This window comes from Perognathus longimembris, chromosome 12 (genome assembly GCF_023159225.1).
Source record: "Perognathus longimembris pacificus isolate PPM17 chromosome 12, ASM2315922v1, whole genome shotgun sequence".
NCBI lineage: Eukaryota > Metazoa > Chordata > Mammalia > Rodentia > Heteromyidae > Perognathus > Perognathus longimembris.
In genome coordinates, this window is record NC_063172.1 from 15526354 (window position 1) to 15545767 (window position 19414).

Below are 19414 nucleotides of genomic sequence, written 5' to 3' on the forward strand. Positions count from 1 at the left end.
TAGCATATGACTCAGAGTAATAGTTTAAATGATACTTCAGGTTTCTGTTTGTTGTTGGATTTTTTTGTTTGTTTGTTTTTGGTGCCAGTCCTGGGGCTTGAACTCGGCCTGGGTGCTGTCTTTGAGCTCTTCCAGTTTTCTGGTGTTTAATTGGAGGTAAGTCTCATGGACTTTCCTGGACTGACTTTGAAACGGGGATCCTCAGATCTTAGCCTCCTGAGTAGCTAGGATAATAGGTGTGAGCCACTTGCTTATTTGTTTGGTTTTTGTTGCTAGTCCTGGGGTGTAGACTCAGGGCCTGAGCACTGTCCCTGGCTTCTTTTTGTTCAAGGTTAGCACTCTGCCACTTGAGCCACAGCACCACCTCTGGCCATTTTCTATATATATGTGGTGCTGGGGAATTGAACCCAGGGCTTCATGTATAGGAGGCGAGTACTTTACTACTAGGCCATATTCCCAGCTGAGGTGTGAGTCACTTGTACTGAGCTTCTTTTACTTCTGTAGATTCCACACTTGTCATTCTGTGATTACAAAAGAATTCTCCCATTTTGTTTTTCTTTTGTAACTTTAAAAAAAATGTATCAAGCTTATAATCCTTCAGTCTCAATTAGTGTCTACCTTATTTTGGAAAAGCTAGGTGGGGATCCAACCCTTCCTTCCAGAATGCTACCCAGTGCTGTTTTTTGTTTTTTCTTGCCAGTCCTGGGGCTTGGACTCAGGGCCTGAGCACGGTCCCTGGCTTTTTGCGCAAGGCTAGCACTCTGCCACTTGAGCCACAGCGCCACTTCTGGCCATTTTCTGTATATGTGGTGCTAGGGAATTGAACCCAGGGCCTCACGTATACGAGGCAAGCACTCTTGCCACTAGGCCATATCCCCAGCCCCCCAGTGCTGTTTAAGCAACTCTTTTTTTTAGAATTCTATGTATGCAAACCTTCTTATAAATTGGGTCCATGTTTGAACTTTGTAGCTGATTTCATGGATCTGTCTACTCACCTGCTGGTACCATACTGTTCTGATTATTGTAGCCCTGTGATATGTCTTGATTTGATAGAAATATCCACTGTTCATTACTTTCTATTTTGAGAATTTCCTTAGTATCTTTTTATGGATTATTGTAATTTTTCTGTTTAAGCTAGTAATTTATATCTAGAAACTGGCTCCTAATTGTTTCTGTGAGTTTTAACGAAATCCTCAAAGTACCTTCATGCTGTGCTTTGTGGTCTCCCTTCCCCTTGTATCACTGTAGTTTTCCAACCTTATGATTTTATCTTTTTGTAGGGTTATTTTCTTTATAAATGCCTTATCAAGTGTTTTATTTTTTAATTTCATTGTCAAGGTGATGTGCAGGGGGTTATAGTTACATATGTAAGGTAATGAGTACATATCTTGTTGAACATTGTTACCCCTCCCTCATTTTCCTCTCACTTTCCCCTCCATCTCCCTCCTCCCCAAGCTGTAAAGTTCATTTCCAACATGAGTGTCTTGTATCGTTGTTGCATTGGTTCACCCTTTATCCTTTGTCTCACCATTTTGTTGTTCCTCTTCCCTTCCCCAAATGAGATAAACGTATATACAAGACACAGAGTACTAAAATAAAACACAGCGACAACGGGATAAACCAAAGGGGAAAAAAATGAAAGAAAAAAGAAATAACTTCACATAGTACATTACAAACAACAAAGAAAAACCTTGTTTCCATATCTTGGAGTTCATTTCAATTACCATTTATGGTCTTAGATACATAACTATTGAGCTATTGTGTTCCTGTACCAGGACTATCCTAGACATGAACTACTTATTGCAAATGAGGGAAACCATGGTGCCTATGTTCCTTTGGGTCTAGCTCACTTCACTTAATATTATCAAGTGCTTTAACCTCTTCACAACATTGTTTTTGTAGTTTGTATCTGTAGTATGTTAAGAAGGGACTTAGAATTGATGCCCTGATGTTAATTGTTCTTATTAAGGCTGCTGATACTGTTAATACAGCACTTCTTTAAATGTTTGTTACTTATTGAAATATGTATATAATTTTCATTATAAGATTATTTACACTAATTTTGTACATTGCTACCTCACTGAGTTATTACTTGCAACATCTTTACAGCATTTCTTTGATCTTGCAGAAAAGTAATCACCACCACAAATGGTGTTTCCTAATGTGTATACATTGAACTTCCTGATGTCCCCAATTTCTTAGTTTTGCAGAGTTTTTGTGAGAGCTGTGGGCTGGGCATCATCTCACTTCCTGCACGCTGTCACTGGCTGCATTAGGCAGTGCTTGTGCACATGTACAGGGGAAGGGCTTCACATGTCTTCTGAGGTAGAAATATACAGGGTTGTTTTCCTCATTTTTTGACTCATTTTCTTATTTTTAAAAATTGATTCTTAAAGATAATAGTGGGAAAGCTGCTTACCTGCTACCAACTTTTGCAGACTCCTTAAAAAACATTATTTTGAGGGCTAGGAATGTGGCTTAGTGGTAGAGTGCTTGCCTTGCATGCATGAAGCCCTGGGTTCAAATTCCTGAACACCACATAAACAGAAAAGGCCAGAAGGTGCTGTGGCTTAAGTGGCAGAGTGCTAGCCTTGAGCAAAAAGAAGCCAGGGACAGTGCTCAGGCCCTGAGTCCCAAGCCACAGGACTGGCCAAAAAGAATAAAATAAAAAAGAATATTTTGATGGAAGTATCTTTGTGTTGAAGTTCTTGTCAGAAATAACCAGACATCTTCTTAGTGTTAAGCATTTGGCTTTTTAGATTTGATAAATGAGTTGTGCTAAGAAGAAAAAAAAAACAGTGTGAAAAAGGAATACTTGCTAGGAAGGAACAGTTACTAATAGGCTTGTAATCCCTCCAAGCTGTAAAAATATTTTACTCATTTCTATAACCGAAATTACTTACTTGTTTTTCTTCACATTTTTTGTTATTAGCCTCAGTTAATTATATTGAAGGTTTAATTTTGATGCATTCCATATGTGCATTCACCCGCTCCATCACTCTTCCTCATTTGTTCAGTGCTCTTCCCAAACTAATTTATTATTATCTCTGTGAAGACATAACATTCATATTCCTCACCTCTGGATTTAGAAGAAAATTTACGTGCTTAGTGAATAAACATTGAGGCCAAAGGTAGCAACAATAGTGACTCACAACATACAGACTATATTAAGAAAATTGATGGGATATCTTCTAAAGAAGAAATAAAATAGCTGAGTAGACAGCTTTCTTTTTTCTTTTTCTTTTGTTTTTCTTTCCCGTCCTGGGGCTTGAACTCAGGGCCTGAGCACTGTCCCTGAGCTTCTTTTTGCTTAAGGCTAGCACTCTACCACTTCAGCCATGGCCCCATTCCCAGCCTTTTCTGTTTCTGTAGTTCTGAGATAAGTGAACCCAGGGCTTCATGCATGCAAGGCGAGCACTCTACCGCTAAGCCACATTCGCAGCATTGTAGACAGCCTTCTTAAAAAAGAAAAACTTCATTATTAGCTGAGAATTTACAGCTGTGCATATTGGTGAAGTGTAAAGTGACTGGCTACAAGGTAGAATAATGAAATGAACGACATTCCCTGAAATGCCCCCTCCCTTTTTTAACTTGTCCCTGGGCTTGAACTCAGGGCTTGAGCCACAGCTTCATTTCTGGCTTTTTGGTGTTAAATTGGAGATAGGAGGCTCACAGACTTTCCTACCCAGGCTGGCTTCAAACTGCGATCCTCACATCTCAGCCTCCTGAGTAGCTGGGATTACAGCTGGGAGCCACCAGCACCCAGTTTCAAATGCTTTTTTTTGTGGGTGAAAACATTTGAACTTTACTCTCACCAGTTTTGAAATGCATAATGTAGTTCTATTAACTATTCACCATATTGTGCAACAGAATTAAAAACAACAACTTTATTCTCTCGGTGTAGCTGCAATTCTGTCCCCTTTGACCGTCATCTGACCATCCTCCCACCCTCAGCCCCGTAACCACTGCACTGCTCTCACTCTCTGTTTCATTGATTTAGATTTCTTACTTATGTTTACCTGCGAGTGCAATGGACTACTATTCCGTTGCGTGCGTGTGTGCGTGCATGTGTGTGTGTGCGTGTGTGTGTGTGTGTATGTGGTATTTTTCTCATCTGTTGGTGGACACGGGTTGATTCCATAATGTGGGCATTATAAATAGAATATCGAAATGCAGATATCTCTTCAACAATACTCAGGTGGGATTGTGGAATCATGTTAAATTCTTGATTTAGATTCTGAAGAATACCCAGATGATATTCCGTAATGGCTGTACTGATTTACATTTCCTCCAATAAACTTTTTTTTTTTTTTTTGGTGAGACTGAGGTCCCTGAGCACTGTCCCTGGCTTCTTTTTGCTCAAGGCTAGCACTCTGCCTTTTGAGCCACAGTGCCCCTTCTGGCCGTTTTCTATATATGTGGTGCTGAGGAATTGAACCCAGGGCTTCATGTATACGAGGCAAGCACTCTTTGCCACTAGGCCATATTCCCAGCCCCCAATAAACTTCTTTCTACAACCTTGACAGAATTGATTTCTTTTGTCCTTTTCATAAAAGCCATCCTAATTGGTGTGAGATGGAATCTCATTGTGGTTTTTATTTATAGTTCCCCAAAGATTAGTGATTTTTTTCATTGGCCCTTTTTATGTCTCTCTTCTTTTGAGAAATGTGTATTCAAATCTCTTGCCTGCTTTTAAATTGGATTGTTTTCTTGCTGTAATTTTGAATTTCACATGTATTTTGATTATCACTCCTTTAATGGAGGTCTGGCTTCCAAATATTTTTCTCCCAATCCATAAGTTGTCTTTTCACACTATTTCCTTTGCTGAGAAGATTTAATTCAGTTGTCTATTGTTGCCTGTACTCTTAGGCACATATTTAAAAAGACATTGTCCAGACCAATGTTAGGAGTTTTTCTACTATGTTTTCTTCTAGTACTTTCACAGTTTCTTACCTCGTGTTTAAGTCTGGAATCTATTGTGACTGGAAAGACTTTCAGTTTTAGACCACTGAGTTATGTAACCTGCCAGTTTCTCATATATAAGTGCTGAGAAATAGTCCTTTTATGTTTAATTTTCTTTCTACGAGATTTGATTTTTTGTGAAGGGATGCTGAATTTTGTGAAATATTTTTTGGCATCTAGTGAAAGGATTATATGTTTTTTATCCTTCATTCCGTGTGATACATAAAAACTCTAATTTGAGCCATGTGCGGGTGGCTGAGATCTGAGGTTCGTGGTTCAAAGCTAGCCCAGGCAGGAAGGACTGTGAGACCCTTGTCTCCAGTAAACTACCAAAAAACCAGAGCTGTGGGCAGGCTCAGGGACAGCACCTAGGTCCTGAGTTTAAGCGCGGGACGAGCTAAGTAAATAAACAAATACTGATTTGTGTACGTTGAACTATTCTTGCAATCTAGCAATGTACTCCGTTGGTGACCTTTTATGATTTTTAAGTTCCCTTTCTAAATTTGGCTTTCCTAGTATTTTTTTTGAGAAATTATACATTTGTGTTTGTTATGGTTTGGTAGCCTTTGCCCCCAACAAACTTTTATGTCAAAGGCTTGGTTCCCAGCTAGTGACAGGATAGAGAGGTGATTGGATTTTAATGTCATTGTTGGATAATCCCTTGATGAGTTCATAGTAGAATGGACTTGTAGTAGGAGCCTGACTGAAAGAAGATCATTGGGGCAGGCATGCCCTTGAAAGCTCTATTTTCTCCTGGGCTCCTTTCTGTCTGTCTCTGTCTCTCTCCTTTTCCCTCCCTCCCTCCTACCTGCATTGAAGTGAGCTACTTTACTCCATGGTGTGCTCCTTGCTGTAATATTCTGCCTCACAGAAGGAGCAGAGCCGAGGAACCACAGACCAAAACTTCTAAATAAGCAAATCCTTCCTCAAGTTAATTCTTGCAAATCTTTTGTCACTGTGACAAAATGCTATCTAATAAAATGGAAGATGTCAGGCGACCACTAGACATTCCATGAAAGATGATGGCTGTACTTTTCTTTCGTCACTTATTTTTATTGTTACTCTAAAGGTGATATACACAGAGATTATAAATCAGGTATTGAGTACATTTCTTTTTGGACAGTGTCACCCCTCCCCTTGCTCTCTCCCTGGGCCGTACTTTTCTTTTTCTTTTTATTTTTTGCCAGTCCTGGGCCTTGGACTCAGGGCCTGAGCACTGTCCCTGGCTTCTTTTTGCTCAAGGCTAACACTCTGCCACTTGAGTTACAGCACCACTTCTGGCCATTTTCTGTATATGTGGTGCTGGGGAATTGAACCCAGGGCTTCAAGTATACAAGGCAAGCGCTCTTGCCACTAGGCCATATCCCCAGCCCACTGGGCCGTACTTTTCTTTCTTTTTTTTTTTTTTTGGCCAGTCCTGGGCCTTGGACTCCGGGCCTGAGCACTGTCCCTGGCTTCTTCCCGCTCAAGGCTAGCACTCCGCCACTTGAGCCACAGCGCCGCTTCTGGCCATTTTCTGTATATGTGGTGCTGGGGAATCGAACCTAGGGCCTCGTGTATCCGAGGCAGGCACTCTTGCCACTAGGCTATATCCCCAGCCCTGGGCCGTACTTTTCAATGAGAGCACAATGGGACACATTACATACTTAGTGTAGCACTTGTCCTACACTTTCCCAGACATGTGACACTTTTGATGAAAAGCCTCTAGCATGTTAAAGAATTGGAATAGTCACAGGCTCCTTATCTTCAAATGCCACCTTAGCAGCGGGCACTGCTTACATCCAGGTCTATTGTCCTGTTGTCCCCAGAATCTCATTTGTCTCTCTCAGCTAAGAACACAAGATGACTCATTTTCATTAAGATTATGTAAATGATTTCCAGTCCAAAATTTAAAAGAAACCAGTTGTTAGCCCTGTCTTCACTGAGACGAGCAATGGATCCCATGAGATGGTCACTCCTGCCTCCAGGTACAGCCTCATTGCTATTTCCATCAGTTCTGTCTTTGCTGGAATCCCAAGGTGACTGTAAAGTGACTGCAGAGAGAATGGCCTAGAAAAAAGACAGACACATCATGGAGGCAAGGATGCCAAGGTTTTCTTCTGCGTTTAGGTAATTCTTGGGCCCAACTAAAGGAATTGGTGCACTTCAGCAAAAGCAGCTTTGGAGCACTTGTTATTTCCTCCCCCAAGACTAGAGGCCTTGAAGAAGCCTCCACTGTAGGTTTCTTTACAAATCTCCATCACTGATGGCTAGCCACGACCTGTCACTAGGTGGTGGCACTGGTGGTTGAATACTCATTAGCTCAGGACTTCTCAGGCGGGTCAAGTTATAAGAAAGTCATTGAAGCCTGGGTTGGGGAACTTTGTCTCCTGTTCCAGGTGTATTTATCCCTCATTCTGACCTTCCTGGATTCCAGGATGACAGAGTGACTACCCCTGTCCTCTCAATGGCTCAAAGCAAAGGACCCTGAAACAAAATAGACTCAGCGTGGCCCAGCTCTTCTCCTGCTTTCAGATAATTAGTGGGCCCAAAGAAGATGGCAGTGGTCCTCAGTAAAAGCACTTCTGTGTTACAATTCTATGGCTACCCCCACTAAACAATGATCAGGAAGAGGATTTAGGAGGACTAATCCTAATGGATGAACTGGGGGTGTATTTAGAAGACAGCCCACTATGCAATGAACTTTCTAGTTCTTTAGGGCTTCTAGAGTCTCTGAGGACAGCATCCTTTACAGTAGCATGGGTTTTTGTTTTTGTCGGTCATGGGGCTTGAACTCTGGGCCAATGCTGTCACTGAGCTCTTCAGCTCAAGGCTAGTGCTCTACCACTTGAGTCATAACATCACTTCTGGTTTTCTGGTGGTTAATTGGAGATAAGAATCTCACAGGCTTTCCTGCCCAGGCTGGCTTTGAACCACGATCCTCAGATCTCAGCCTCCTGAGTAGCTAGGATTATAGATGTGAGCCATCGGTGCCTGGCACATGTTTTTTTTTTTTTTAAAGAAAATTTTTATTGTTATTATAAAGGTGATGTACAGCGGCTACAGGTACATAGGTCTAGTAAACAGTACACTTCTTTTTGGAGAATGTCACCCCTTTCCTCTCTCCCAGTTTTTCCCTACCATACTCATTAGAGTAGCATGGTTTTAAATAAGCAGTCCAGTCTCTGCCTTGACTACTACCACTATCCCAAAGTCCTGTCTAGCATGGAAATTCCATTCAAACACGTGCCCTGACATACATGGAGTTTTCCAGGTTCCAGCCAGCCAGCCAATCACCCAGACATCGACCCACCTACCCACCAACCAACCAACCAACCAATGGTGGTTGTCCTCAGGACCAAGGCAGTCAGAATGAATCCTTTCTTTCTCTGCATGGCCTATTCTCTCTGTGCTTCTTAGGTATTATTATATCCCTCAGATACTCTGATGTGATTGGCTTAAAACATTGGTTGGATTAACTCTGCTGCACATTCATGTAAGTGGCATTCTTAGGTTGATTGGAGTGGTAACCAGAAGTTTGCCTGTCAAGGTGGAAGTTAATGTGCAGGATTTTACATGAAGGAACATCATAGAATGCATAGTATTTCATTTCCCTGAACTCAAGCCTTCAGCAAGCTGGCCTATACCAGATGTTTGAGGTAACATAGGGGTTAGATTTTACCAGTATAGTTGAGAAACAAGGACTGAGCCCAGAAAATTTAGATGAGTCAATGTTTGAAACACTTCTGTTATTTCTCAGGATAAACTTTCACACCAAAACATGTTTCTTGGATGCGTGAACTGCCCTTCCCATTTGACAATGAGTCACTGAGGTCAGAGGTCATGTCACCGGTCTGTGAGGCCAACTCTCCCTCTCAGCTCTGTGGGTAGTCACTATTTGACACCTAACAAGGGCTTTTTTTTTTTTTTTTTTTTAATGAATTAGATGTGAAAGCAAGTGGGCGACTACCAGTCAGATATAAAGTATTCTGCAGCAAGATCATGTATGTGAAGAAACCAGGGAACCTAGTTTCTGTGTTCCAACTCTCCAAGTGTCTTGGGTTGTGGCCAGAAAAAAAAAATCAGCCAGCCTCACTGGGGCCATTGTCTTTGAAAAATAGGAAATGATTAGATTGTTTCAAGGTGCCTTGGCAGTTGCCAAACTCCTAGGATTATTCTGTTATGACTGTGTAGTATATAAGTAGAGAAAATCTAGATTATAAAACCTTTATGATTTAAATTTAGACAGCTTTGGTTGATTTTATTTGAATTTCAAAAAGACATTTCAGCCTCAGACCATCTGCACATACTCTGAACATCTGGACAAGATACAATGTAGTTTGCTATTCAAACATGAAAGTTTTCAGTTTACTGCTAACTGGGGGTTTTGTTATTTTTTTTTTTTTAATCTCTTTGGTCAGACTCATCCCCTGCCCCTACATTAGTTCCCAATGTCTCTTTCACTGTCTCCACAATCATCAAGGTCACATGGACTCCACAGGGGGTTCCATTCAGTGGATCGTATCAGGCTTCTGCCTTCAAGAAAGCCAGTTATCATTGTATTGTACACATGAGTAGCAATGACAGGGAATATAGGAACCTATAGTCTAAACTCAACCTGAGACAGATGAGACATTTTAGGACAAACCATGTAGAGAGTCAAATCTCTGCTCCAGCTACAGGTTTCTTTTCAATTCTTTTTATGATTTGTTGTTCTGGTACTAGGTTTGCACTCAGGGCTTTCTGCAGGTTAATTGGGGCTAAGAGTCTCTTGGACTTTCTTGCTTGTGCTAGCTTCAAACTGGGATCCTTGGGTTTCAGCCTCCTGAAGTAGCCAGGATTACAGACATGAGCCATGAGAGCCGGGCTATGAAGATTTTTAATTCCATGAATCTTGAAATTTCTGGGTTCTGCTTGTTATCATAGACAAGAGATTTCTTTTGTCCTTGAAATCTAGAGTTTACAATTATCTAGGAAAGAGAGAGCAAGGCCAAGACGGACTCTGTGATTCCAAGTGCCAGTCTACCCACAGCTAATGAGAAAAAAAATAGGAAAAGGAAGGGCACTTCTGTAAAAACCCATTGTAATTAAATGCTGCCTTTTACTTTGATACTAATAGGTCCATCCTACTTCCTCTGTGTTACGTTCTTATATGAAATGTTGATGCTACGTTAGTGTGTTGCTAGTTGGTTGTTGTTAAAATTGTTATCTAAATGTTAATACTTGGCAAAGGAAAAGTTGATAAGCCTTGCATTTTCCAGTTCTAGAAACCACTGCTATCAATGTTTTGTAGGCGAAGCTTGTGTTTTCATGGGGGCTTTTCTGCTCTTTCACCCTCTGGAAGGAAACAAAGTCAATCAGATTCTGCTCATTTTATGGTTGAGCAAAACAGTCTTGGCAGCATGTGTTCTACATTTCTATTAATGTGGTACAGGCAGATCCTGGCATTGATTAAAGATCTGCTCTGCAGACACCTCTGTGCCCAGTGATTTTATGTGGCTATTATTGCATGAAGTTAGGAAACATCACATATTCCTTACACCTTCCAAAGACGGACCTCAGTCCTTTCATGCGGTGGTGGGGGTGGAGGTGGGGAGCTTGGTTCTTTCAATGTTGTGGTTTTAATTAGTAATGGTAAGTGAAGAATAGAGATGTCTGTTTTCCTGGCAAAAGCTTCTAACATCTTCTGAGGATCTTGCTTTGAGGGGATAGTTCACACATCAGGTTTTGATTTCCCATGCAGTTATTTTCCATTCTGAGACGAGCCAACTATTATCCTTTAAGGTCAGTATTTGGTTTCCATGCTTAATTGGACAATTGAGCTTCATGGCTATTTATCTATTAACTACAAAGTTGTCTGTTAAATGCAGATGTCTTTTTGCTGCAATTGGAGGTACATGCCCGGTGTGTCTGAAGACTAAACTCTGGAGGTTGGCCTTTTCTTATTTCATATTCCAGGAAGTCCTGCAGGGACTCCAACCGAAGCTCACCTTAGCCTATCTGTGAAAGAAAATAAAATGTGACTCTTGTGTGTAGAAAGGAACTCAGAACACATTGTTAAGCACTAACATGGAGTTGTAAGAAGGAAAGGTCTTACTCTGTGTGTGTGTGTGTGTGTGTGTGCATGGCACGCGTGTGTGACAGTTCTGGGGCTTGATTGAACTCAGCCTGGGCACTATCCCTTAGCCTTTTGCACTCAAGGCTGTAGCTCTACCACTGTAGCCACAGTTCTACTCTCAGATTTTTACTTCTTAACTGAGGACAACTGTCTCATGGACTTTTCTGTGTGGGCTGACTTCAAGCTTAGAACCTCAGATCTCAGCCTTCTGAGTAGGTAGGAGTCAAGCCTGAACTATCAGTGCCCAACTATTGATATTTAAAGGATTGTGTGCCAAGTTCTGAGTCTGAGTCCAGATTCAGCAATAGAGTGCCTGCCTAAATGTCCTAATATCTCTCATAACTATCTGCTTTTCATTTCTCTTTTCATATCCAAATCTACATTTGTGAGGAGTCAATTCAACCTGATGAGCAAATAAACTCGCCCTTGCTTACTATCAATTATGATTACAATTTGAACAACGATACTGTTTACTTTGGAATTCAGATGTGAAGAAGGGAATAAGTCCTCTACAGAGAGGTGAAGAGATCTCCAGACTCATTCTCCAATGAAACAGTCATAATTACTAAAAGGGGTAAAACAAACAAAATGAAAACAAAATCCTGCCACTTCAGCTCCGCAGAGGGCCTCTCAGCACACACAGAAAATGGAGAAATATTTATTCAACAAGAGCTGACTAGGCCAGATCAGCAAAATTCCGTGGCACCAAAACTACGAACTTGCTGGAAGCTGATGTGGGCAGAAGAGGATGTCCAATTCTCTAGCCACCCAGTCACAGAACACAGCCAGAAGACAGGGCAACAACACCTCTACTCCTCACCAGCTTCCATGGTGAGTCCAGTGAAGCGGACAGAGGCCCCTCCCTGTACCCGGCCCCTAGTCATAAGGCCGAAGCCTCTACCTGCTCTGTACCCTTAAAGTAGATGGGTTGCTCCAAGAGAGGCAGGACACTGCCGTCATCTAGCACCCCCAGTGTGCCAAAAGTTTTCCCCAGGGAAGAAATGTAGCCAATAAGAACAGAGAATCCTGCTGTTCTCCTCTAAAGAAACAGAGGGAGGGTGAAGTTCAAACCCAAGTGTTCTCAGTGAAACAATGAGGTTTCATAGTAAGAAATGAAGGGAGGGCTGGTGGTGAAACGAGATTTAGACCTCAGGCTTGAACTTCTGGCATTCCATATGTCAGTCCAGAGAGAGAAAGGAGGTGAAGGACAGAGAAAGGATGTTTATTACATGACAGCACTTCAATTCATCTTCAGACATGGGGTATAGGTTTAAATAGACAAAGAATCTAGGGGCAAGGGTAGAAAAGCATGCCCCATTGTTAAATAGGTGTGTCCCAGTGCTCATGGTGGGGTGATCTGAGAGCCCATTGGCTCAGGTTGGTCAGATGGGGCCTGGTGGGTCTCAGTTTTTGTTCATTTAGGGGGAACAATGCCCCCCCCCATGAGATGATTACTCCTTTAGGTACGCCCTCATTATTATGCACAATTTACAGTCCCATTTGGGGGACACAGGGGTGCCTGGTGTCTTGCTCTTCCTTAGGAGTAGCTGTTCCTTGTCATAAAGATGTTATCAAATAGTCCTGTCTTCTGAGACCCAAGCTGATGGCAAAATGACTGCAGAAAGAATGGCTTAGAGAAAAGACAAATACAAAATGGAGGCCAGGATACCAAGCTTTTTCTCCTGTTTCCAGTTGATTCAGTGACCCACGTAAGAAGTCACTGCTTTCCAGAAAAATTAGCTTTTAAGCACACACTAAAGTAGTATGAGCAGTAGGTTTAACCACACCATTTACTAGATAGAATCACCATAAAGATAGAATGCCTGCCTAGCAAACATAAGACCTGGAGTTCAAACCAAACATATCTTGATTGAATTTAATTACATTGAATTGTGGAGCAATTTATGTTCCAGGGAATTGCTGAAAAGACTGGGGACAATCAGGCAATCAGTGATGCCTAACAGCTGGGTGTGATGTAACAGATAGGACAACTAAAACAGATCAGGGAGAGACACAAGGAACCTTATAAAGCCACCAGCACCACCCCCACAAGACTGGGAAAATACCAAAGGCTTTACATGGTAGGAGTAACAGGGAAAATTAGATGTCATTAAAAATAGCGCAGCCAAGTCAGTAAACATGGAAGAAACAAAAAAGCTCCAGAAAGGGAGGACAGAAATCAGTATCCAGAGTTACTCTTATATATGACTTCAAATGTCTTGTCTAAAACAAATCAAAGCAAGACAAAACAGAAACAAGGCATGTAATAAACAAAACAGTGTGCCTCAGAACTAGGAAATAAAGCATCAACAAAGCTGCTTGTGAGACAGTCTGGATGTCATGGTTTATCAGACTGCAGAGTAGCCATTATAAATTTGTGCAAAAAAAAAAGTAATGAAAGCATGCTTAAGGAAGTAAAGAAAGCTCTGATGGCAATGATTCTGGGGAGAATGTAAGGAAAGAAATAAAAATTATTTTTAAAAATAAGCAAATGGAAATTCTGTAGTTGAAAAGTATAGCAAATGAAAAATTTACCAGAGGGGACAAATACTAGATTTGAAAGAATCAGCAGATTGGAAGTTAAATTGATGCTTTGCTATATGAAGAACAGAAAATGTTTAGACTATGACCTTAGCCAAATGTGGACCACTCTCTCACATGCCCACATATGCAAAATGGCAATGCTAAAAGGGAATGGAGCAGGAAAAATGTGCTACAAGTAATATTGTTGGAAATTCCCTGTAGTTAATGGAACTGAATAAATTGTAAGCAAGATAATGCAAAGAGAGCTACAGGAAGGCACATCACATTAAAAAGGTTGAACTAAGCCAGCTGCCAGTGGCTCATGCCTGTAATTCTAGATACTCAGGAGGCTGAGAGCTGAGAATCACAGTTCAAAGCCCACTGGGGTAGAAAGTCCATGAGAATCTTATCAATAAATTACCAAAACAAGAAAAAAGTGAAGCTGTGGTTCAAGTAGTAAGGAAAAAAATAAAAAAAGAAAGAGAAAAGAAAAGAAAGAAAAGCTCAGGAACAGCACTCAGGCCTTGAGGACAAGCCCCAAGACTGATATTAAAAATAGTAAATAAATAGTAAATAAATAAATAGTATAGTATATAAATAATATAGTATATAAATAAATATAGTATATAAATAGTAAATAAATAAAGATTAAAAAAGTAACAAATTATAATTGTTCTTCTTTGTCCTTTTTTTAAAAAATTAGTCAGGGTTTTAACTCAGGACTCTGTATTCTCTTGGCTTGCTAGCTCATCTAGGGCTCTACCGCATGAGCCACACTTCTGGCCCAGCTATTTGCTGGTTATTTTGGTGATGGAGTCGAATGCACTTCTCTGCCTGTTCTGACTTGAAACTAAAATTCTTCAAATTTCAGCCTTTTGAATAACTAGTATCTTCTCGGCTTCTTTAATACAATTAAATATATAGTAATTATAGCAGTTTTAAGTGTATAAGTAGCTGTGATGTGTATAATAATAGCACGGAAGAACAGAAGAGGAAATATATATAAATAATAGTTTGGATATCAGTGAAATTTAGTGTAAGTCTAACCTCTATTTTGGCAAATTAAAAGGCAGGTGACTAAGCCCTAATGTTATCCCTAAGAAAATAACTCATAAAAATATAGTGAAATTATTAAAGGAAATATAATATAGCAGAAAATATACACTTAAATAAAAGAAAAAAGTAAAGAGAATGAACAAAAAATGAGAAATGTAGAAACTACAAAGTGAAATGGCAGGTAGGTATTCAACTGAACCAATAAAAATTAAATGTACGGGAGGGGGGAAGGGAGAATGAGGGACGAGGTAACAAACAGTACAAGAAATGTATCCAATGCCTAATGTATGAAACTGTAACCTCTCTGTAATTCCATTTGATAATAAAAAATATATAAATTAAATGTACATAGATTAAGCAGTCCAATCCAAAGTCAGATTAGATATGAAAAGTAAGATTTAGTTGTATATAGGAGACACACTTTAGGGCTAAAGATACAAATAAACTGAAGGTTGAATGATGATAATGGGTAATGATGAAAATGAAGGTTAACACTCATGTTTTTGTTTGCTTGCTTGTTTGTTTGTGCTGGTCTAGGGGCTTGAACTCAAGACCTGAGTGCTGCCCTTGATCTTTCTTGCTCTAAGCTCGAGCCATAGCTCCACTTCCAGTTTTTGTTTTGTTTTGTTTTGTTTGTTGTTGCCAGCCCCAGGGCTTGGGACTCAGGGCCTGAGCACTGTTCCTGGCTACGTTTTGCTCAAGGCTAGCACTCTACCACTTGAGCCACAGCGCCACTCCTGGCTTTTTCTGTTTATGTAGTGCTGAGGGATCGAACCCAGGGCTTCGTGCATGCTAGGCAAGTACTCTACTGCTGAGCCACATTCCCAGCCCCCCACTTCCAGTTTTTTTAATAGTTAATTTCAGGGACTCTTCTGCCTGGGCTGACTTAAAATCATGATCCTCAGATCTCAGCCTTCTAAGTAGCTAGGATAACAGGTATGAGCCACTGCTGCCCAGCCACACTTTAAAAATTACTAAACTGTCAATATTAGACAAAAGAGCCTTTAAAGCATAGCCAAAAATTACTACAGATAAAGAAAGACTGTTTAAATGACAAAAATTCTCTTTTCATCTTTAGCAACAGCTATCAATAGAAAACGAAGGTGAAATATTTATAAACATATATGTACCTAACCAAAGCTGAAAATCTTGAAGAAAGAATGGAAGGCAGAGCTGGGGGGTGTGGCTTAATAGCAGAGCTTGCCTAGCATTCATGAGGTCCTGGGTTCAATCTTTATTACTGCAAAGGAAAAACAATGCAGTGGGAAATTCAGTAATAATAGTTGATATAAATGACTCACTTTTGACAATATATAGATCCTCTATGCAGAATAGCAGTAAGTAAGCCGGAATGGGAGAAACTTAAGCAACACGATAAATGATCTAGAGCTAACAGGCATCTTTAGAACATCATATCCAATAAAAGTAGAATATATACTCTTTGAGTCACAAGTAGCTCAGCAGGATAGACTATGTGTTAGACATCAAACAGCCTCAGTAGTTAATAAATATTAAAAACAACACAACATATATCCTCTGAATATAGCAGACTGAAATTGGAATTCAATAACCATAAATCTGGAAATTTCACAAATTGGTAGTAATTTATTAACACACACCTAAATAACCAATAAGCCAATGAGAATAAACACTAAAGAAATGGACAGTATCATGAAATGAATAAAACCAAGGGCCTGCACATACTAAAACTACATACCAAAGCTAAAAAACATGAATAATGTGGAAAAGAAATTTCACATCTGTAAACAACTGCATAAAAGAATTATTGAAAATCAATAACCTTACCTTTCAGCTCAAAATACTAGAGAAATAAAAACAAACTAAATCCAAATAAAACATGAAAAAGGAAATAAATATCCGAACAGAAATTAATAAAATGAGAAGCAGGGAAAATTAACAAAATCAAAAGTTGGTTCTTTGGGAAAAATCAACAAAAGTCTCAAGCCTTTAGCTATGTTGACCAAGAAAAATAAAAACAGAACTGCATCAGTAAAATCAGAAATGAAAAAAAAGGAGCCATTACTACCAAGAGAAATGAAAGAACTGGAATGCTATGAAGTACTCTGTAAAACACATTAAATAAACTAGAAAAGATGGACAAATTCCTAGAAAGACGCACACTACCACACTGACTCAGAAGAAACAGAAATTTGAATAGACTATAACAAAAGACTGAATTAGCAATAAAAACCACACACACACACACACTAACCACACCACACAAAATATCAGATGACTTCACAGATAAATTCTAGTGAACATTTAAAGAGGAATTAATACCAATATTTAAAAACTCTTCTAGGGCTGGGGATATAGCCTAGTGGCAAGAGTGCCTGCCTCGGATACACGAGGCCCTAGGTTTGATTCCCCAGCACCACATATACAGAAAATGGCCAGAAGCGGCACTGTGGCTCAAGTGGCAGAGTGCTAGCCTTGAGCGGGAAGAAGCCAGGGACAGTGCTCAGCCCCTGAGTCCAAGGCCCAGGACTGGCCAAAAAAAAAAAAAAAGAAACAAAATACATAAAAAAGGATTATATCTGGAATTTTAAAAAAAGTTCTAGAGCACCAATGTGTATGTGTGTGTGTATACATACCCAATAATAAAAGTACCTAAATAGACATTTTCCCAAAGATGACATGGTCAATAATTACATGCTCAGTATCACTAACTATTAGGAGAGATAAATTGAAATTGTAAAAAGATAACAGCACTTCACATTAACTGGGATGGCTAAAACAAAAATAATAGACAATAATAATTATGGACCAAGGTACGGAAATATTAGAGCCTTCCCACACTGTGGAAATGAAAAATGGTGCAGCTTTTTTGGACAATCACTTTTCTACTCATCAAAAGATGGAACATAGGGCTGGGGATATGGCCTAGTGGTAAGAGTGCTTGCCTCATATACATGAGGCCCTGGGTTCAATTCCCCAGCACCACATATACAGAAAACGGCCAGATGTGGCGCTGTGGGCCAAGTGGCAGAGTGCTAGCCTTGAGCAAAAAGAAGCCAGGGACAGTGCTCAGGCCCCGAGTCCAAGCCCCAGGACTGGCCAAAAAAAAAAAAAAAAAAAAAGATGGAACATAGAGTTATCACATGACCCAACAATAAAATCCTAGGTATTATATATAAGAGACATGAAAATCTCTACAGTCCAAAACTTGTACACAGGGCTGGGGATATGGCCTAGTGGCAAGAGTGCCTGCCTTGTATACATGAGGCCCTGGGTTCAATTCCCCAGCACCACATATACAGAAAATGGCCAGAAGTGGCACTGTGGCTCAAGTGGCAGAGTGCTAGCCTTGAGCAAAAATAAGCCAGGGACAGTGCTCAGGCCCGAGTCCAAGCACCAGGACTGGCCAAAACAAAAAACAAAAAACAAAAACAAAACTTGTACACAATGTTCATGACAGTTTTATTTCTAACAACAGTCTATCAACTGATTTGAGCGACTTGTACACATATATGAAGTTTAGATGTTTATTCTTTAATATGTGTATTGTGTGTTATGTGAATAGAACTCAAGCTGTTACTAAGCCATGCAAAGGAGTGCTAGGACACGTGTCTGTCAGGTGGTTGAGCCAATCTTGAGGAGCGTGAGAAGGCTTTATGCATCACGACCTAGGAAAAGAACCACAGTTACATGAAGTGGGAGAGAGTTTCAGTGGAGAAGCAGTAACATTGGAACGTCTACAAATCTCCCGAATGTTGAGTGGTTGCATGGAGGATTATGGGATTTAGGGGTTTGAGGCAGTGTACAATAGAGCAATTGCAAATGTTCACCTACTTTCCAGTGATTTTAATTGCATCTTTTCTTGCTAAGCAGAAATTTTCATCTCTGATTTATTGTCGGCTCCTGTCCCAGAAGACAAGCTTATTTTGTGGCCCCGAAATACAGCCAGTTGGACTCATCAGCTGGTTGCTCAGGCTCTGGGGTTGCACCACAACTTGCTTTTTACCCCAAGGAGAGAGACTTCTGGAAAGTCACTGTGGGTCTTGGATGGTTGTTATGCAAAATGGGGTCCGATTTTTTAAAAATGTCTTTCAGAGCAAGATGATGAAATTTCCTAACTCTAAATCAAGCTTTATCTGCCAAAGATGTTCTTATGATTTGATCTTTCTTGAGATTTATTTAATATTAACAGCATTGGTCTACAATTTTAAATCATCTCCTCCCTCCCTCCCTCCCTCCCTCCCTCCCTCCCTTCCTTTCTTCCTTCCTTCCTTCCCTCCCTTTCTTCTTTTCTTCTTTCCTTCCCTCTCTCTCTCTTTCTTTTTTTCTTGTGTGTATGTGTAGCACTGGGGTTTGAACTCGGCCAAGCACTTGTTAGGCTGGCAATTTAGCACTTGAACCATGCCTTCAGTCTTGCTTTTTGTTGTAAATGGAGTCTAGCAAACTTTTCCACCCATGCTGGCCCCAAACTACAATCCCCCAAATCTCAGCCTCCTGAGTTGTAGGGTTATTGGTGTGAGAGAGTGCCCAACTACAATTCTGTTTCTCACAATTTCTTTCTAACTTGATCAGCTGAATGGTGGTGATGCTACAATTTGTTGCTTTAGCTTGTCATTTCTACGATAACAAGTGAACTTGATACTTGATTGATAGTGTTGAAAGGAAATGGAGCAGTTATTTAGACCTCTGTTACAGGGTGGTAAGAAAATGGTTTGGGTATATATATGCAGTGCTAGTTTAAGTGTAATCATTTTACACTAAGCAGTGAGGATAATACTAGAGATATGAAGATAATAT